Raw genomic sequence first — 14214 nt, 5'->3', positions numbered from 1 at the left:
GCATGAAGTCCTTCCACAGATGCATAAAGAAATTTAATAGCAGCTATATTCAAAATAACCCCAAATGTCAGACTGGAAACAGCCCAAATGTCAATCAACCAGAAAGACCAACTGTGGTATATCCATACAATAACATAACCACAAAACAATAAAAAGAGAGCAAACCATCGCTGCACTCAGTCACAAGGATGGATCTCACAGGCATAGTGTTGAGTGAAAGAAGCCAACACAAAAAGATGCCTGGGAGTCTGATTTCATGTATACAGAGTTCAAGAACAGAAGAAGCTATCTATTGGGATAGAGGTCAGAAGAGAGGTCACCTCTGGGGAGGGGGGTGAGTGGGAATTGACTAGCGCCAGCCACAAGAGGCTGGCCAGGAGCTAGAATTTTCTACATCTGGATCTGACTAGTATGTAAACAGGTGTGTATATATAGAAAAATCTTCCTGCAGTGTGCTTAAGGTTTGCATGACAAACGTGAGTACAATGAGCCTAACTGACAAAGATGTTGACTCAAGCAAAGACTCCTAAGATACCTTCTCTAGTTCAAGAACCGAGACCCAGTCACACATGTGGGTGGCTCTGGGGCTGCAGGTGCAGGATGGTGTGTGACTCACCTGGGAAAGCCAACCAATATTTGAAAGTTGACAGTTTGTCCTGGCTAGTAAGGAAAAGATTCATTCATTAGATTACTCAACACAGAACTACACTTTATCAGACAGTTAAATACACAGAATGTGCACGTGTGTGTGTGTGCATGCATGTATATGTACATAAGTAGTACATTTTTCATATAAGAGCTATCTTCCAATAAAAGTGACATTTCTTCAAGGCGATAAATTGGGGCTGACTCAAGTGCCTCAGAAACAGAAATATTCAGAAACTAGGTAATACTTGTCTGCCCTAAAGATATGAGCCTCGACCCCATTTGCTTAACAGCTATTCCTCTTTTACTGAATCAATTTGCTGTATTTGCCCATGGTGGGTTTAGATGATAATCTACTGGTTGCTAATATCGCTCCAATCTATTTCTTTAGAAGGACAACAAATAAAAATCTGAGATATGTTTATGTTTGTTTATATCCTAAAATTCATTACCTTTAAATGCGGTGTTTGTTCATTCACTGGACATTTATTAAATGCCTACGGTGTGCTAGGTATCTAATTCACAGCCCTCCTCCAAGAGGTGCCAAAGCATATAAAAATTTAATGTAAAGAAAAGAATCGTATTAAGCATTTTTTTGCCTCTCAGATATAAACTTTATTCATATTTATTACTAAAGGAAGAGCCTGAAATAGTCCTGAAAAAGAAAAAGAACAACCCTGCAGAGTAAAGGGAATCTAAGCACAGGACAAAAATAGCTAACATGTGGGGCTACTGCCAGGAGATACTGGTTTACCAAAAATATAAATTTGACATGTAACATAGATGAGTATTTTTCAATTTTAATATATATAAGAAACACCATGGTACCTATCAAAGATATAGCTTCCCAGGAGGAACCTCTAAGGATCCCAGTACATGTTGGGTGGGGACCAGGCATCTGCATGCTTAGCAAGCAACATGAAATAATCCAGAACAAGTTTATCCATATGAACCTCCAAGTTACCTTTGCAGACATGCAACAAATACATTTCTAATAAATGTATGGCTCAAGCCCACAAAAAAATTAGTGCAACAACAATAATTTACCTCTAAATAGAATCACAAATGTTGAACCTGGTAAGAGACTCTTGAGATGGTGTCCTAGAACTCCACGTTTACCCTGGTACTTAGACACAAGACCAATGACTCAGTAATAGTCTTCATTTGTAAGCTATCTTCATTTTGTGGCATATGGTAGTTGTGTGTCAATGGGCAGAATTTGCCCTCATGTATACTTCAATCCACTTAATAATGAGCAGTGCTTTAATGATCTTTCTAAAAATGGGAAGAGGTGCCTGGTGAGGCAGGGAGCCAACTCTGCCTGGAAACATGGAAGGAACATAGTGCTTGATCACCCATTGGAGATTACTGCAGAGAGCTCCTGTGTCATCTGGGAGAGTGCACTAGGTAACCCATAATGTCCAAGTCTCTTCCAATCTTAAGATTCTGTGATTCCGGGTCAACTTCATTGTAAATATTTTCTAAACTGAAGCAGTCAGATTCACCTGGGTCACAATTTCTTTCTCTCTGTTTCCTTTGGTTGTTTCTTTCTCTGTAATCACATAGTTGGCTGTGATGCACCAAATAACTACCTATGAAGGAGGGATGCAAGGGAGGTTTACACGGCAGAGCTGGTTCCCGAGGCTCAGGGGTGAAGAGGGGCTCTGATTCCCAGTGCTGCATTCTAGAACTCAACACAGAACACTCAGGGGAGAAACTGATGTAAGGTTTACACAGCAGAGCTGGTTCCCGAGGCTCAGGGGTGAAGAGGGACTCTGATTCCCAGTGCTGCATTCTAGAACTCAACACAGAACACTCAGGGGAGAAACTGATGTGCCAGGCAGCCATGAGCGAGACCAGCAGTAGCAACTTAAATTTGCAGTTTGCTTTCCCTTTTAAGAAACACTCTTCAATTGTCCCATTTGGTCCTCAAACAATCCTATGGGGCAGGGCAGGTATGATTATTCCCACTTGACAGATGGAGAAACTGAGGCTCAGGGGGGTGAAGCTTCTTGCCTTCAAACCCAAGGCACTTCCAACTCCTCCACATCACTTTGCTCAGGGGATAGGGGTGCAGCCTGGAGCAGAGGCATGTGATTCTCACCTCTTTCTGAAACGAAAGGGTTGAACCAGTTAGGCACTCAGGTATCTTCCAGATCTAACATGCCGGATTGTACGGAATTTATCCAGGCAGAGTTGTTCTATAAACTGAAAATGAGCCACCAGGAAACTCGGTGGGGGAGGAGCTGGGGATAGAACTTAAATGGCTGAAATTTCTTTGCAAGTTCGTCATTTCCTTCCTGACAGCCTTCTGCTTGTTCTGGGCTCCTCACTTTTACCCCTGCCACCCACTCATGCAAATAAATGCATCATCACTGCGAGTCAGGCTGGGTGTATGTGCAAACACCTGCTTCACGCTCTGCACACAGAGCATGTATGGATGCTAGTGTTTGCTACATGTAGGTTCACTCAAAGCCTCGGGAGTCACATAAATTCTCCTTCCTCACTCAGCTCCATTTCTTGGGGTGTTCTTGGGACCCCCTCATTGGTTTAGGATTATCCCTTTGTAGAATAATTTCCAGGGACTCTTTTTCAGATTTAAGTAAATGGAAAACCTGTTTGTTTCACACCAAGATGGAGTGAGTCTGAGAGACAGTGTGCACTAGTTGTCACTGTGGAAACACCCCACGTTGACTGGAACAGGCATGGTTACCCTTTTGAGCTATGGATGTCAGGTTGCTTCTCCTTAAAGACTATCCTTATGCTTTTATTTTCTCATTTGTTGCTTAGATTAAGTTATTTACTGTTGCAACACATAAACATCCTCAAATGACTAACACAGTATGTCAATTATCCATGACAAGACCCTTTTCTCTTTCCCTACAGTGGAATGACAGTAGATTTATCTTCAAGTATCTTAAATCTACATTACAGAAAGAAGAGTATGCATCTCATTCATCTGATGAGACTTTTAGAAACGTGATACCACACCTGAATGAATGCAGTTTATTAAAAAAAAAAAAAAGGAAGGAAAGAAAATTATACACCAGCCTCCCTCAGAAACACAGATTCTAAAATCTTAAATAAAGCATTAGAAAACCAAGTTTAGCAAATCAAGTTTGCCATTCTAGCTTTTAAATCATGACCAAGCTGCGTTTGCCCCAAGAATGCAAGAATATATAATCATTTAAAAAACTATGAATATGACCCACCCTGTTAACAGGCAAGGGAAACATCTACACAATCATCTCAAGTCCTTAACCTGATAAAAAGGCATCTAACAAAAACTTACGGCAAAAATCTTTTGTTATACATATGGAAATCAGTCTACTAAAAAGCTTTACAGAGAAAAGTGAAAAATATTATTGAAAGTTACAAAATAAAACATGATTGAATGGAATCTATACCATGTTCATGGACTGGAAAATATAATATCGCAGAGAAAAGCCAAGACAATTTTGAAGAATGATGTGGAGAACTTACCCTGCCATATGTCCAGCCATCAAAAACCTATCGGAACTAAGAGAACATGACAATGACACAGGTTAGAGGCTTAAACTGATGGAACAACACAATCAGCCCAGAAACTATCCCCCCATATATGTGAAAATTTGATGTACAATAGAGGAAGCACTAGAAACCAATGGGACAAAGGTGGACTGGTTAATAAATGGTGGAGGGACATGGACTATCCACATGGAAAATATTTTAAAAATTAGTTCCATATTACACAACAAGCACACACAAAAAATTGATAGATTAAAGGTCTAATTGTAAAAGGCAAAATTTTTAAATCTTTAGAAGAAAATATAGGGAAATAACTTTATAACCTTAGAGAAGGAAATGGTTGCTTGGGTAAGACACAAAAAGCATAAACCATAAAGAAAATGATTAATATATTTAAAATTTTGATACCATAATAAATAAAAGATAAACAAGACCACAGCCTAGAAGCTATTTGCAATAATATAGACAGACTTGTTATCCAGAAAGTATAAAGAATTCTTACAAAACAGCAAAAAACAGGCAACCAACTAAATAGAAAAATGCACAAAAGATATTAATAAAGCACAGAGTTACCATATGACCCAGCAGTTTCATTCTGGGTACATACCCAAGAGAAATGAAAATATACAGTCACACAAAAACTTTTACATGAATGTTCATAGTAACTTTATTCATAATAGCCAAGAAATAGAAACAATCCAAATGTTCATCAATTGATGAATGGATAAGCAAAATGTGACATATCCAAACCTGGAAAACATTATAAGAAGTGAAAGAAGCCGGTTACAAAGGACAACATATTGTATGATTTCATTTACATAAGATGTCCAAAATAGGCAAATCTATAGAGACAGAAAGGAGATTAGTGATCAGGGTTGAGGAGCTTGGAAAAAATGGCGAATGACTGCTAATGTGTATGGAGTTTCTTTTGGGGGTGATGAAATACTCTAAAATTGATTGTGGGGATGGTTACACAATTGTATGAATACACTAAAAGCCATTGAACTGTATGCATTAAGTGGGTGAACTGTATAGTATCTAGACTATATCTCAATAAAGCTATTTTTAAATATTTCTATTTAACTGGATAATTCATACAAGAGAAAAATCCAAAAAGCTAAATAGCATGCAGAAAGATGCTCAACTACAATAATAGTGAGAAAAATTCAAGTCAAAACAATGAGGTTGAGTTTCATATTCATCATATCAGCAAAAATCTCGAAGTCTAACAACATACAGCACGACTGAGAAAGTAGAGAAATAAGGAACATAAAACACAGTGGTGGAGTGAAGCTGACAGAACCATATGAAAACTCTGTCTCAAAGGGTGTGGATGATCATGCTGTGTAAGTCAAGAATCCCACTTTGAGGCAAAGGTTCTAGAGAAATTCACACATGTGCTCAATAAGACACAAAAGCAATATTACTTGGGCGACGTCTGTTATGGCAAAAACTGGGAAACAACATAGATGCAGATTAAGAGGTAAGTGGATAAACTGTGGTATATGAATACAATAGAACACCATATCACAGTTCAAATCATAAACCTTAAAAATATAATTCTGAATCAAAAACACAATTTTCAGAATGAATACATGCAATATCACAGCATTTATATAGTTTGAAAACATACACAACAGAATGCTAACCTAAATAACAAACAGGGAGATGCTCTTTGATGATGTCAGAAGTGGGAAAATTATCCTCTACTGCAAGGATCAATACCAAGGGTGATGTCAGTACGAGGTTGGACAGACAGTTGCTGGACAGATGTTCTCATAGAAGTACTTTTTGTGGAAGGTTGCAACGGCCTTCATGCAAGGTTGTTTTGCAGTGTTCTCTGTGATGATTTTTGTCATCAGGCATTCTTGCATGAGAAATCTCCTTTGTGGCCTTGGGGTTTTTTAACACAAGTAGCTTCATTTTGATTCTGACAACTTTCACAATTCCCACTTTTGATCAAGATCTTTCTCTAAAAGCATGGTTAATCAATCATCCTGTAGTCAGGTTCTGATGTCCCTCAGTGTCAGGGGGTTCCCTTTCCTGGGTTGTGGGTCTGGTCCCACATTGGAGGGAATGAATGGCAGCTAGGAGTCAATATCAAAACCTTTTCAGCCACATTTCAGCAACCAGGGAGGTCTGAAGGGAGTGGCTGTCAGGTTAAGTCTACCTAAGTCCATTACTAGGTTCCATATTGTCTGACCTGTAGGCATGTTATCGTCTCAAAGTGCCGCATCAGCATTATTCTGTTAGAAGTTATACTTCTGCAACAGTCTAACAAATAACAGGTATGGTATTTAAAATGGAAAATGTAGAGTAAAATTAATAGTAATATGACCATCCAGTTTGCATAATTGTTTTGAGCTGTGAACCTCAGCTTAAAAGCAATCAATTGAATAAATCAAATGACTGTTATCCTGTCAAGTGAAAAAGGTACCCATTAAGAGGGGTAAGAGTCTTATTGTGTATGGAGTCTTCTTCCAACATCTTAGCAAAATCTTCCAACATCTTAGCCATGTACAGCATGAAATCGTCAACTTCTCATCCTGGTTTGTAGTTTGAACATCTCTGGTGAACTTTTTTTTTTTTCCTTTTTGTCTTTTTTCGTGACTGGTAATGGGATCACAACCCTCGGTGTCGTGCCCGTACCGCGACCGGCAATGGGATCGCAACCTTCAGTGTCACACCCACACCGCGCTCAACCAGTGAGCGGACCAGTCTCTATACGGGATCCGAACCCTCAGCAGGAGCGCCGCCGCGCTCCCAAGCGCCACACTCTACCAAGTGCACCACCAGGCCAGCCCTCTGGTGAACTTTCTTTGTGGTCCATATATCAGGCATGAAATTTGTCCCTTAAAATTTATCCAGTTTTAGTTCATAGAGCTTTAGGAACAGAGCAGTTTCCAGTTTTAGTAATTCTATGGAAGAAAGCTGAATTGGAGGAATCTAGAAAAATTTAGGACCTAGACTAGTCTACAGGTACATAATAAAAAACTCAAATATAATGCACAGGGCTAAAATCTAATAATAGGTATGTTACGGTTTTTCTTTAGAAATATAACTTTTTCTCTCTACAATGATCATATGGGAATCCCAGATTCAAAGACCTCTTGAGGCTAGGAAGCCAAACCAAGGCAGACTTTAGATTTTACCTACGGTCTTAAAGTTCCTGGACCTGGCAGGCAGTGACAGTTTTTTTACTTACTATAAGACTGGGAACTCTTGAAGTTAGGCATTATATGTATATTTTCAAATATGATATTTCAGTCAAGGCCTTGCTAACATAAACAGTGTTTCCAATCATACATTGCTATAAAGGGAAAGCAAATTCTTATTGAACTTATGTAAATAACCATATTGCCTCTATGAGTCCATTTCTGTTGCTTATAACAAAAATACCTAAAACTGAGTAATTTGTAAAGAAACAATATTTATTGCTTACAGTTTCAGAGGCTGGGAAGTCCAAAGTCCAGGGAACTGGTGAGAGCCTTGTTGGTGGGCAGTGACTCTTCACAGCAAAGCAGGGTTTCACTTGGTGGATGGTGGAAGCAGAGAGAGAGAGAGAGACTCTCACGTGCTCCCCTTTTAAAGTCCTCAGAACCACGCCTATGACCACCATTAATTCATTGACTAGGACATGGTCCTCACCATCTAATCAGCTCTTCAAGGCCCCTCCTTTCAATGACCATAATAGGATTTCCCACCCTCAACAGTTACAGTGGAAATTAAGCTTCAATGACTTTGGGGGACCATTCAATCTACTGCAGTGCCATAAAAAATTATACAAATACTCACAAATAGTCTTTGAATTTTGGAGGAATCAAGTAGGGAGAAAAAGCGAATGCTTCCATCTTTGTTTACAAAAGTATACTTATCAAATTATTATAAATTATAGCTTACATTGCTGTAAGCTTAAGAAATAGTTTCCTTAAATCTGGAAAACAAAACATTTAAATAAAGAACCAACAGTGTTTTAAATAAAAGTTTACAAAAACATTATCTTTATCTGTTATTCAACCTCATGTAATTAATTTTTGTTGTCTGATCTCAATCAGCGGTTTCATGAACCTACCGGTTTCTTTGTTAGAGTTCTTAGAAACTTTTATTTTGTCCATTGATCCTAAAGTCATTAGAAACCTGTATTTAAGGGTATTTGTTAGAGTCTTTTCCATGAATCTGATTGCAGATATTTTTAGTGAAAAATCAAAACTGTGGGTAATGGAAACTTAGAATAGCCATGGTTAAAATCTGATGAAAGCTCATTATCATCAGCAATTAACAAGGAGATTTGGTTATTTCTATTGCATACAGCGTTTCAAGATAACAACCAGAATCATGACTGACAGTGTTCCATCAGGAGCACCAGATCCATACCAATATAACCTTAAAGAAGATTTAGCATAAAAACCAAAATATGTCTGATAACATGTTAGCTTTTAAGAATTTTGTATAATTTAGTCGTCGCCGCGTCCCCTTTGCCGGCTCACTTGCCCTGGTGGTGCCACGGCGGCCTTCAGCAAGTACTTGAGGGCACGAAACTCCTCGCCGGCGGGGGCCGTGCTCCTGCTGCTCTGCCTGCTCCACAAGTGGCGCCGCACCCTCAGCTCACATGGTAAAAAAAGTGAAAAACCACCACTACAGAACAATGAGAAAGAGGGGGAAAAAAGAGCGAGCTGCGGTGGACAAGGTGTTTTTATTAAGGCTCACACAGATTCTGAAAATCACGGTCCCTAGAACATTTTGTAAAGAGACTGGTTACTTGCTACTTATTGCTGTTACGCTGGTGTCTCGAACATATTGTGACGTTTGGATGATTTAAAATGGGACACTCATTGAAAGTGGTATCATTGGTCGTAGCAGAAAAGATTTCAAGAGATACTTATTCAACTTCATTGCTGCCATGGCTCTCATTTCTCAATGATTTAAAATGGGACACTCATTGAAAGTGGTATCATTGGTCATAGCAGAAAAGATTTCAAGAGATACTTATTCAACTTCATTGCTGCCATGGCTCTCATTTCTCTGGTTAATAACTTCCTGAAGTATGGGTTAAAATGAGCTCAAATTGTGCTTCCGAGTAAGACTCACTAAATACCTCTATGAGGAGTATCTTCAAGCTTTCATATATTATAAAATGGGAAATCTGGACAACAGAATAGCTCATCCAGACCAGCTGCTAACACAAGATGTAGAAAAATTTTCTAACAGTGTAGTTGATCTGTATTCAAATCTTAGTAAGCCATTTTTAGACATAGTTTTGTGTATCTTCAAGTTAACAAGTGCAATTGGAGCTCAGGGCCCAGCAGGCACGATGGCTACTTCGTTGTTTCTGGCTATTTCTAACTCGACTGAGAAGACCCATTGGTAAGATGACAATAACTGAGCAGAAGTCTGAAGGAGAATAGAGATACATTAATTCTCGGCTTATCACAAACAGTGAAGAAATTGCCTTTTGCAATGGGAATAAAAGAGAAAAGCAGACAATCCACTCAGTCTTCCGAAAGCTGATGGAGCATCTACATAATTTCATTTTGTTTCGGTTATCTATGGGCTTCATTGATAGCATAATTGCCAAATACCTTGCCACAGTAGTTGGTTACCTGGTTGTCAGTCGTCCTTTCCTAGGTTTATCTCATCCTCGACATCTCGAGAGTACACATTCAGATCTTCTGGAGGACTACTACCAAAGTGGAAGAACGCTTGTGCGAATGTCTCAGGCTCTGGGTCGAATAGTTTTGGCTGGACGTGAAATGACTAGATTGGCTGGTTTTAGTGCTCGGATTACAGAATTAATGCAAGTATTAAAGGATTTAAATCACGGCAAATATGAATGCACAATGGCTTCACAACAGGAAAGGGGAATTGAAGGAGCACAAGTCATTCTCTTGATACCTGGTGCTGGAGAAATCATCAATGCAGATAACATTATATATAAATTTTGATCATGTTCCTTTAGCTACACCAAATGGAGATGTCTTGATCTGAGACCTTAGTTTTGAAGTTGAGTCTGGGGTCAGCATTCCAGTTTGTGGTCTAAATGGCTGTGGGAAGAGTTCACTTTTCCATGTTCTTGGTGAATTATGGCCTCTTTTTGGAGGACGTCTAACCAAACCTGAGAGAGGAAAGTTATTTTATGTTCCTCAGAGACTTTATATGACCCTTGGAACACTTCGAGACCAAGTGACATATCCAGATGGAAGAGAAGATCAGAAAAAGAAGGGGATATCTGATCTAGTACTGAAGGAATACTTACACAATGTCCAGTTGGGTCATATCCGAAAACGCAAAAGAGGCTGGGACAGTGTTCAGGCCTGGGTGGATGGATGTAGTCAGTGGTGGAGAAAAACAAATGGCAATGGCAAAATTATTTTATCATAAACCCCAGTTTGCCATTTTGGATGAATGCACAAGTGCAGTTAGTGTGGATGTGGAAGGCTACATTTACAGTCATTGACGAAAGGTGAGCATCACCCTCTTCACTGTGTCACATAGAAAATCTCTTTGGAAACACCACAAGTACTACCTGCATATGGATGGCAGAGGAAATTATGAATTCAAACACATAACAGAAGATATAGTTGAGTTTGGCTCTTACAGAAATCTGGGGAACCGTACCTGCTTCAATGAAATAATTACAGAATACACTTAGAATTACAAAGCATATTTAAAATAAAGTTGAGCTTTTTTTTTTTACACGAAGCAACAGATTAACTAGATACAGAATAATTGAAGACAAGTTGTTAAAACATTTAATATTATATAGGATATTGCTAATTCTGTGTATGTTGGTTTAATTATTAATATATACTAAGAATGTCCTTATTCTTGTGGTTAAAACCTGCCTAAATTAAATTGGGCTTAAATCAGTGTAACCTGATTCATCCTGGGATATAAACCATTTGAAATCAGCTAATTTGACTTTTATGGCTCTATTATTTCCTTCAATCAAGAACCCTGTTTTAAAAATGGGGTCATTTTTCCTATTCTAACAAGATAGTCTTGAGTTTCATTTTCCTGTGCCCCATGGTAGTGGGAAACAAATTGTAATGTATTATTAAAATGTATAACATCGTTGCATAATAGCATTTATTACACAGTGGTAGATTTTTTTAGCTGCCACCATTATACTCATTCCTTGTACATGTCTTGGGATGCATTTTACTCCAGGAAGACCATGTGGATTTTCTTTAGCTAAATAAATGCCCATCTCAATCTGCAGTATTGAGTTATTTGAGGGTTCTTTGTGGTGATGTTACAAACGCATATGTGCAGTTTGCTTACAAGGAGTGGTTACTACGTGTCACACCTAATCTTCCCAATGTTTGGGATACTAAATCACAAAGTCCTTACATATCAAGCTCAAGGTCTTACAAGCATTCTAGATTTTTAAAAGAATTGGACAGATTGTGTATTGTAAGAAGCCCATTCATTAGAAGTATTGTTGTTAGATGGTATTAAATTCCAGATGAGCTATAGAAATGCACTAAGTATGCAATGCTATCACTGTCTTTGACTGTGATTTTGTTTTTAAAATGTTATAAAATTATTATGCATATGGGTGAATTTTGTTTCCTAGGCACTGGTTTATTTCTGTGAATTTTGAATAACTTTTTTATATTTGGGTTATTATGTTGACCTATCTTAAGAGAAATCGATTTCAACTCACCAAACCACCATTGATGACTACGTGTATTATTTGCACAGGGAGAACTGAAAGTAAATATAATTAATAAGCTAAATTTGAAATCAGTTTTACCAAACTGAGGCTCAGAAAGAGACATTTTGCATTCTTGTTTCTACATAACCAGTTTTGGTTTTTGCAGAATTAACTATAAGAATCACCGGCTACCAAAGTAAACTTGATGTACTGATTCCATAATATGTAACATTCAGTTTTTACCAATTATCTTATCGTTTAAACACATGAATAAAAGACAAGTCTAAAAATTTTTCTTGGAAAAAAAGAATTTTGTATAATTTTGTAACATTTATGTAACCCGTAAATGCAACTGAAAGATCTAGTATCACTTATCACTTGACAACATTTTCCATACAATTACAACATAAACCGAATCATTCAATATCTCTACAAGATGAGAGATCTATCCTTTGAGACTCTCCAGGGGTCCAGCTGGAAAATCTCAAAAATTTAACAGAGAATTTGGATATTGGGGAAGCCTGACAAAAATGCCAAAAGTTTTAAAACACTTGATCAATACAGGATCACAGGTCACTGTGAAATAATAATCATTCATTTAACCAGAGTAATAAACAAAAGACTTTAAAAGCAATACAGAAAGGTACATGGATTAAACCTTTGCCCTTTTAAAGCTTAGTTTTCCCAAGCAATCAAAAATGAATAAACACGATACAGGAAATTATCTTAATAAAACACAAAATCTTTGTTTTTTATGTTTGTTTTTTAAAGGCCAGTTACCAAAAATGGTAAAGAAAAACCTTCTGCAGTGCGATTTGTTTTGTTTTGTTTTGTTTTGCTTTGCTTTGTTTTGTTTTGGTTTATGGGAAGCTTGTTTAGATAAGGTGTAAGTCAAACTTATTGAAAAGGTATTTGGACTTCTGGTCAAGATGGCAGAATAGATGGTCCCCAGAGTCACTCTCTCCCACAAATCAACCAATTTACAACTATAAAAATGTAACATCAGCCAAGCTGGGGCTGCTGGAGCTCAGGGGAAGAGGAGGAGAGGCCTACGGAGTTCATGAAGGTGGGAGAAACCACAATGAGAGAAAGAAAAAACTGCTCTCTGCATTTTGGGCCATGGCCACTTTAATGCTGGAGCACATGGAGCAGGAGTCGGCAGAAGCCGCAACTGTGCCCTTTAGATGGAGTTACTTGGAGGCGGAAGGGGAGAAAAGGACTTTGGTGACTTCCAGGACAGCAAGACCACTAATAGGGTTCCCGTAGACCCATGCAGGAGCAAGGAGCCAGAACAGCTGAAAAACAGAGACCAGTGAGTCATCGCAAGGGACCCGCGCAGGGCCTGTCCCATGGGAAGTGTTTGGAGCATGGGCAGTGGGGGATACAGGCCCACCAGGAGAACACTGGGATGCAGCAAGGACAGCTGATCCACCCCCCAATCAGCACAGGACCACTCAGAGGAGACTGGTTGGGAATGCAGAATTGCATGGGGTGCAGTCCAATAAAAAAACTCAGGCCTAGATCAGAGTTTCTACACAACCCAGGTGCACCAAGTATCTGGAGAGCCAAAAGTACCTATAAGGTCAACTGTTAAACCCTGAGCTGCACAAAAAGCCTTTCCTAGGGAAACAGCAGCAAAGCAGCAATTTACCTCAACCACACAGCTAAAGTACTAGTTCCCACAAGAAGGTTCCCAAGTTAGAAGCAAGCAAAGGACAAAAAGTTAGTTCTGGTGCAGGCATACCACTAATGCCTTGGGGCCCACCAGGGGACATGAGGTATGGAGCCAGGGGCAGGACCCCCGCCCACAACCACTCACATGGCCAGCACCTCAGGGCCCCACCCAGGAACCCAAGGATTGGAGCCAAGGACTGGACCCCACTCCCACATACAGGCACACCACTAATGCCTAGGGGCCTGCCTGGGGACCCAGGATTAGCAGCCAGGGACCGGACCCCCTTCCCACAACTAGGCACGCCATGACAGTGCCTCAGGGCCCCACCTGGGTGCCCAAGGCATGGAGGAGGGGACCAGACCTCCCTCGCACAACCAGGCACACCATGCCAGCACCTCGGGGTCCACCTGAGGAACTGAGGCCTGGAGAAGGGGACCGGACCCCCTCCCACAACCAGGCACACACATGCCTCAGGGTCCATGCTGGGACTTTGGGCATGGAGAAGGGGACCAGACCCACCTCCCACAACCAGGCACCACATGCCAGCACCTCAGGGACTGCCTGGGGACCCAGGGTATGGATCTGGGGACTAGGACCCCTCCCACAACCAGACACCCCATGCCAGCACCAAGTGGCCCACACAGGGACCCAGGTATGGAGCTGGGGACTGGACATCCCCCTTCCACAACCAGGCACACCACATCAGTGCCTTGGGGCCTTCCCTGGGACC

General features: G+C 39.9%; 1 pseudogene; it reads left to right on the top strand.

The window, feature by feature from the left end:
* The first annotated feature begins 8322 nt into the window (after window positions 1-8322).
* Window positions 8323-10801, top strand: LOC103586639 (annotated as a pseudogene).
* Window positions 10802-14214: the final 3413 nt, after the last annotated feature.

This window comes from Galeopterus variegatus, unplaced genomic scaffold, assembly GCF_000696425.1.
Source record: "Galeopterus variegatus unplaced genomic scaffold, G_variegatus-3.0.2 Scaffold357, whole genome shotgun sequence".
In the NCBI taxonomy this organism is placed as follows: domain Eukaryota; kingdom Metazoa; phylum Chordata; class Mammalia; order Dermoptera; family Cynocephalidae; genus Galeopterus; species Galeopterus variegatus.
The sequence above is the reverse complement of the archived record's forward strand: the minus strand, read 5'-3'. Positions and strand labels throughout refer to the sequence as shown.